Here is a 6,878-nt window from a genome sequence, read left to right as displayed (position 1 = left end):
AGATTTAGATGCTTTTTCTCATGATGCTTATGGGTTTTCCGTACCGTACTAAGCCTATTGGGTGAATCAGTTCTGATGGCAAAGACCAATGACTTAGAAGTAGAAGTACTAAATATTAAACGCACATGGTGGTTAAAGTTTCTACAATAAATAAAGTGAGAGCCCTACAACAACTAGAAGGTTTAGCACATTTAAGTAGTATAAAATTTGATTGCCACTACAGGAAAATCGGCCTTTTTCGACACTTTTTTTCCAACGCTACGGAGAAGCGTTGGGAAAAAAGGCACACCGCCAAACTTTGCCGACGCGCGCAAAAGCGTCGTCGTAATCAACAGAAAAAGCGTCAGTAATTCTCGAGAATAGACGACACGCAAAAGCGTCGTCGTAATCAACAGAAAAAGCCGACGCTTTTTAACAAAGCGTAGGAATAGACGACGTTTATTAGCGTCGTCGTACTCGCATCCTAAGACGACGCGTATAAGCGTCGTCAAAAGTCAAATTAACAACAAAACCAAGCGGCCGGCCCTCTCCTCATTTTGCATCCCGATCGATCAAGCCCTAGCTCGTCTCCTCCTCCCTTCTCTCCGACGACGAGTGATTGGCCTTGTCCTCTCCGGCGCCGAGCGACGTCCGACGGCAAGCTCCTCTCCTTCTCCCTCCTCTTCGGCGCTAAGCAACCGTCTGCATCCTCCTCTCCTTCTCCCTCCTCTGCGGTGCCAACCGGCCAACCCCATCTCCCTCCGCCTGAGAAAGAGGTAACTCAAAAGATTTTTAGAGGCAAAGATAGGTTACAAAAATGAAGCCTTACATCTTAATGATTCGTATGCTAAATGCTTATTTTAAAAGAAATTTGTAGTGTGCTTATGAAATTAACGATTTTGGCGACAATTTCTATTTGTTTCTACCGGGTACTACTGCATTTCTTGAATTTGAGTAATGCTAATGGAAGTATGCTAGCAAAGACAATCAAATCTCCAAAAAGGGTATTGTGCTTGCTTTTTTGGATAGCTAATCATCCCCAGCATGCTTCTGTTTCTCTTTTATTTGGTTGGATAGGTAAATGTTCATTTGGAAAGTATTCTGTTCCCCAGCCCAGGACAGATACTCAGCATTCGCACCGTTTTCAACCCGGAGTTTAAGAACTTTTTGTATGGGCGATCGATTCCTTCGGCTATGGAGATCCAATCAGTGGTCCGACAAATTATATATGTTAGATCCCTTGAAACTTTGAGCCTTTGGATTTCTCAGGGCTTGGCTTGCACCCCATGAAGCGGAGAGAGGATTACTTTGGGAGAAGTGCTTATTATAAGAGGATCGGGCTAATCCTCTGGGAGGCTTGGATTTAATATTCAAGTTTGGTCTTATCCACATCTATGTCCACATCTTGTTGGATTAGGAGATAACATAATCTTGTAAAATACATTTAACCATTGGTAACCATCTCTAGATTAGCTAATTAACCATGGATTATAATTATGCGTTATTTGCTTGCTACTCACTTTACCTGCCATAAATGCTATGATGGAGAAATATGCTGTTTGATTGAAAGATGGTAGTTGATCGGTCAAGGACTTTTTTAACTTCATTGACAAGAAGATGAGTTAAAGGGTAAACCAGAAAAGAAATTGGAGAGTGAAGAGAGCTCTCTCCTGGTTATCTTAATTATTTCACCTTCCATGAAACGAAGATTACTGAGTTAACCTCCTTTTTGATGCATTGACCAGTTATAAATAACATGTCATTTTAAAATAATCTAGAGTGTTTTATTGGATCCTATGCTCATGGTTCATGTTATATTTTGTCTTCTAAAATAATGTATCGAGTGTTCATAATATTTTGCTCATGGGAAGATCAATAGTGTCTGGTTTCATTTCATTTTAGCCTCACGAGAAGTCCATCTACATTCTTTTGGTACAGCTCATCTCCTAAGACCAAATAATTTATGACATGGAGTTCTAACTTTCTATCAACTTTGGTTGAAGGATGTTTGAGATACTTAATAATAGGATAGTATCAATCATTCTAACTAGCATATAAAGCACCTACCCTCAATTTGTCATTTTGTCCATGTTTATGCTTACAAAAAGACAAGGAGAATTAATAAAAACAAGTGCCAATCTTGTTAACACTATGAGTAGTAGTCTATGCCGACGCAACTTAGCATCGGCAAAAATAGCTACACCGATGCTTTAATAAGCGTCGGTAAATCTTTGGTTTTGCCGACGCTTTCCGTTAGCGTCGGCAAAAATCTTTCCAACTCAGGCGACGCAAAAATCTTTCCAACTCAGGTATCGCCGACGCGTCTACGACGCTTGCTCTTGCGTCGGCGGGGTTTTTGCCGACGCTAATAAGCGTCGGTAAAGGCTATGAAAAACGCCGGTAAAAATTACTATTCCTATAGTGTGCCCACCCACCAGGGACATGAGCAGGGAAAGAGACGTTGTCAGGGAGATTGAACAGGGATCCTCTTGTGAATCAAATTTGAATAATTTGATGGAGATGAAGGGAGAGTAACATAACATCTTTCCATTAATAATTTATCACTATCCAGTGGATCGCCTGCTTGGGATTTTTCCTATAAAGCTATCTTGATTCTGATAAGTGTTCAAGATGCAGTCATTTTTTAAAAATATAAGGATATAAATGGTCATGCCGGAAAACAAGATAAGGATCAGTCCGACTACAAACCAACACGCACATGGAAAAAAGCAAAAAAAAAAAAAACAGAGGGGGGAAAATGAAGCAATACAAGCAGGTGTGCCATTGTACGGATTGGACTTTTTTTGGACGAAGCCAATGATGCACAAAAGAAGCCCTTCCTTGCTTGCATCATCCATGATCTCATTTACAGAGAGCAAACAGGAAACCACAGTCACCAGTTTGTTAGAGCAACATTTGTCAAGCAAACAAAATGTCCAAAACTTATGGTATAAATAAGATGGCAATCTTCCTCTAATACTACTATATCCTTTAGGAAGGAATCAAAGATCGGCTGTCAAAGTTTTTGTGAGGACTCGTGCGAGCGTGTGTTTAGTCCCACATCGGTTATTCGCTGGGTAGATCTTGGGTACTTATATAGGATCAAGGAACCTAAATAATAACTTCCGGCTAGCCATTTTGGGTGAAGTCCTGGATTGTTACAAATGGTATCAGAGCAGACCCGACCCATAACCTATGTGGACTAGGAGACACTGCAGCACGGATCCATTGAGGCCGACCATGGGCCGATCGTAGTATTTGTGATTAGATTTGAATAGATTTGAACTCTTAGCCTGACGAGGATGTCAGAGCTTAAACGAGGGGAGTATGTGAGGATCCGTGCGAGCGTGTGTTTAGTCCCACGTCGGTTATTCGCTGGGTAGATCTTGGGTACTTATACAGGATCAAGGAACCTAAATAATAACTTCCGGTTAGCTATTTTGGGCGAGGTCCTAAGTTGTTACAAATGGTATTAAAGCCTAAATGGATAAATTCTAAGATAAGAAAATCTGACATGACATGAGTGTAGGTGGTAGACACTAGGGACATTGGGACGTTAGTTTATGATGATTAAAACAACCATCTTATATACTTGTAATTAATTGGTAAGCTTATTATTGGCATGCTGCTATCTGATAGATATAGGTCAGAATGCCTCCACGTCGGATGAGAAGGACTAGTCGCGGAGCTACTGATAAGGCACCAAACCCGCAAAATAGCAACACACCTCAACAAGTTGGTAACACCCCTCAGCAGGAGAGGGTCGTCAATCCTACTAATGATACTCAGACAAGACAACAAGAACCAGGCCTAGGCCAGATTATGCAGACCATAGTGGGCCTTATGCAGATGCAACAGCAGGTGCAACAGTAGTTGCTCCAACAACAAGCGCAGTTGCCCCAGACATAGCCACAACAAGGACAAGGGGAACAATGTGAACAGCGTAGCAATATAGCTGAATTTAAGAGGCTGGCTCCTCCAGCTTTTAAGGGGACTATAGAACTGTTGGAAGCAGACAATTGGCTTACAGAGATGGAAAAAGCATTTGCTGTCTTGAGATGCCAGGATGATGAAAAAATTTTGTTTCAACTGGTGGCGGATGTTGGAACATAAATATGAGCAGGATAGGGAGCCACTCACTTAGGAAAAATTTCGAAGAGCATTTTATGATAAGTATTTTCCTCGGAGTGTAAGGATACAGAAAGAGCAGGAGTTTATTCATCTAAAGTAAAGAAATATGACTATTGCAAAATATGAAGCTAAATTTACCGAGCTAGCCAAATTTGTTCCAAAGTTAGTCGAGGATGTGCTAGATCAAGCGCATAAATTTGAGATGAGACTAAAGACTGAAATTAGAAAACAAGTGGTACCTTATGAATTGACTACCTATGCAGTTGTAGTAAATAAGGCTTTAATAATTGAAAGGAAAGTTAATGATGAACGGTTGGAAAGGAAAAGAAATCAAAAGAAGAGGAACATGTCAAATGAATTTCAAGGGCAGAGCAATGAAAACGCCGAGAGTTCAAACAAGAAATCAGCGAGTGACAATCCTAAACAGATGAATATCAATAAATGTTCCAGATGGGGTAAGGCTCATGCTGACAAGGATTGCCATTGGAACACCGGTGCCTGTTTTAGATGCGGTAAGATAGGTCATAAAATTGCAGACTGCCCACAAAAAAACGAGAATAGATCTACTCAAGCAATGGAAGGAAGCTAGGGGCCAAAGACTCAAGGAAGAGTATTTGCACTTATACAACATGACGCACAGGCTTCTGAAGTGTTGACAAGTATTAATCTAGTCCCAATATTTATTTCTATTTATTGTTTAGCCATGCCCACTGCTCTTTGTTAGACAACTCATTATGCTGCTAGAAAAGTTTAAATAGTTACACAACATTTTTTTGATTAATTTTCAAAAGAAGAATATGAACTTTTAAATTTCGAAAGTGTTCACGCGGATTAAGACAATAATGAATGTACCAATAAGTAAGTAATTCTAGAAAAAAATCTAGACTTGATACGAGTATGTTGAGGTTTAAATCAGTGTGTGCAGAGAAAGTGTGGTGAATGGAATTATTCGACATTGGTCAGACAAGACGACTTCGATTTGAAGAATGTTATGACTTAATTTAGAAGAAGTATTTTCTACTCTTGAACTGTATGTACGAAAAATTTCGTGGACAAAATTTCTTTTAAGAGGGGAAGGATGTGAGACCCTAGAACTGGGCTCGGTCCACTTGATAGGCCCAGCCCCAAGGTTTTGGCCTCACGTGCGACCTACTCTTGAACTGTATGTACGAAAAATTTCGTGGACAAAATTTCTTTTAAGGGGGGAAGGATGTGAGACCCTGGAACTGGGCCCGGTCCACTTGACCGGCCCAGCCCCAAGGTTTTGGCCTCACATACGTCGCACGTGAGGGGGCGTGAAGCAGGGGAGATCCGAAGAAGCCAGCGCTTGGTTTTTTTTTAGGGCTTTTTCTCCTCTCGTTGAAGCCATTTGAAGAGGAGCCGCAAACCCCGAGTCTCCTCTAGTTGGGCGATTCCTCGTGCTGCCGGCCGAGAGAGAGGGAGAGAGAGAGAGAGTGCCATTAGAAAGGTGGGTCTTCTTCAGCACGGATCTTCCTCTTCCTCCATTGCCGCCGGAGAGAAAGTTGCCGGAACCTTCGCCGAGGCTGAGGTAAGGTTCCTACCTTTACCTCTTTGTTATACCAATTGAAAAAGAAAGAAAGAAAGAAAGAAAGAAGAAGAGAGGGAAGAAGGAGAAGGCCGACCGTCGCGGGCTCTTCTTCTTCTCCCTTCCGCATGCCTCCTCTGCGGGAAGAAGGAGAGGGCCGGCCGTCGTGGGCGCCGTCGGCCTCGACTTGGCTTCTCCCGAGCTTGCCGACCTCCTTTCGCGGGAGAAGAAAGAAGAAGAAAGAAAGGGGGGGAGGAGAAGAAGTCGGGAGAAGAGGAGGCGGAGAAAGAAATAGAAGAAAGAAGAAAGAAAAGAGGGGAAAGAGAAGAAGTCGGGAGAAGGTTCTGGAGAAGGAGAGAAAAGAAAAGAAAAGAAAAGAAAAGAAAAGAAAGAAAAAAGAAAGAAAGAAAGAATAACAACAATAATAATAATAATAAAATAAAGGGAGGAGGGCGGTTTACGGGTATGAACCCGAATCCGAACCCCAACCCAGGTGCTAGGCACTTCTGTAGGGTCGGCCCTGGGAGGATGTTAAGATTTAAGTTTTATATATATATTATGATGAATTTTAAAAGAAAAATATGATTTTTGGATATTAGGTCCTGCGAGAAATTTGTGAGATTAATTGGATTTGTTGTGGATCGTGTTCGAAGTAAGTAATGAACTGCTTTTTCTAAACTCTTCATTTATATAATATTATTTTTGCATTGAATAAATTGTTAATGAATTTATATGTGATTTATGAATTTTACGAGATGATGATTTGAATGAAAGATAGATAGATGAATTGGAACAATATTTTTTGGATATATTTACCGTTCTTGCATCGTATATGCATATTTAGATCAGATTAAGATATATTTATTATGTTACAAAAGAATTTTGATGTGCATCAGATTTGGAACTCTCAGCCTGACTATGTTCTGGACCCTGCCAATTGGGGGTTATGCATTGGCAATTCTGGCCCCACCACAGGGTATAAGTGTGGTATTCTAGCCCACTCCGCAGGGTATAAGTACGGTATTCTGGCCCACTCCACAGGATATAAGTGCGGTATTCTGGCCCGCTCCGCAAGGTATAAGTGTGGTTCTGTTTCTGGCCTAGCCGCAGGGTATAAGTGTGGTCGTAGTTAAAAGTTGTTGAGATGATTGTGATTTGTTTCGAATCAGATTTATGATTATGTATATGGATATTTGAAAGATACAGATTTCTATGAATTTGT

This window comes from Phoenix dactylifera, chromosome 2 (assembly GCF_051530095.1).
Source record: "Phoenix dactylifera cultivar Ajwa chromosome 2, Ajwa_hap1_PhDact_Kaust_v1.1, whole genome shotgun sequence".
Classification (NCBI taxonomy): domain Eukaryota; kingdom Viridiplantae; phylum Streptophyta; class Magnoliopsida; order Arecales; family Arecaceae; genus Phoenix; species Phoenix dactylifera.
Note: the sequence above shows the minus strand (reverse complement) of the source record.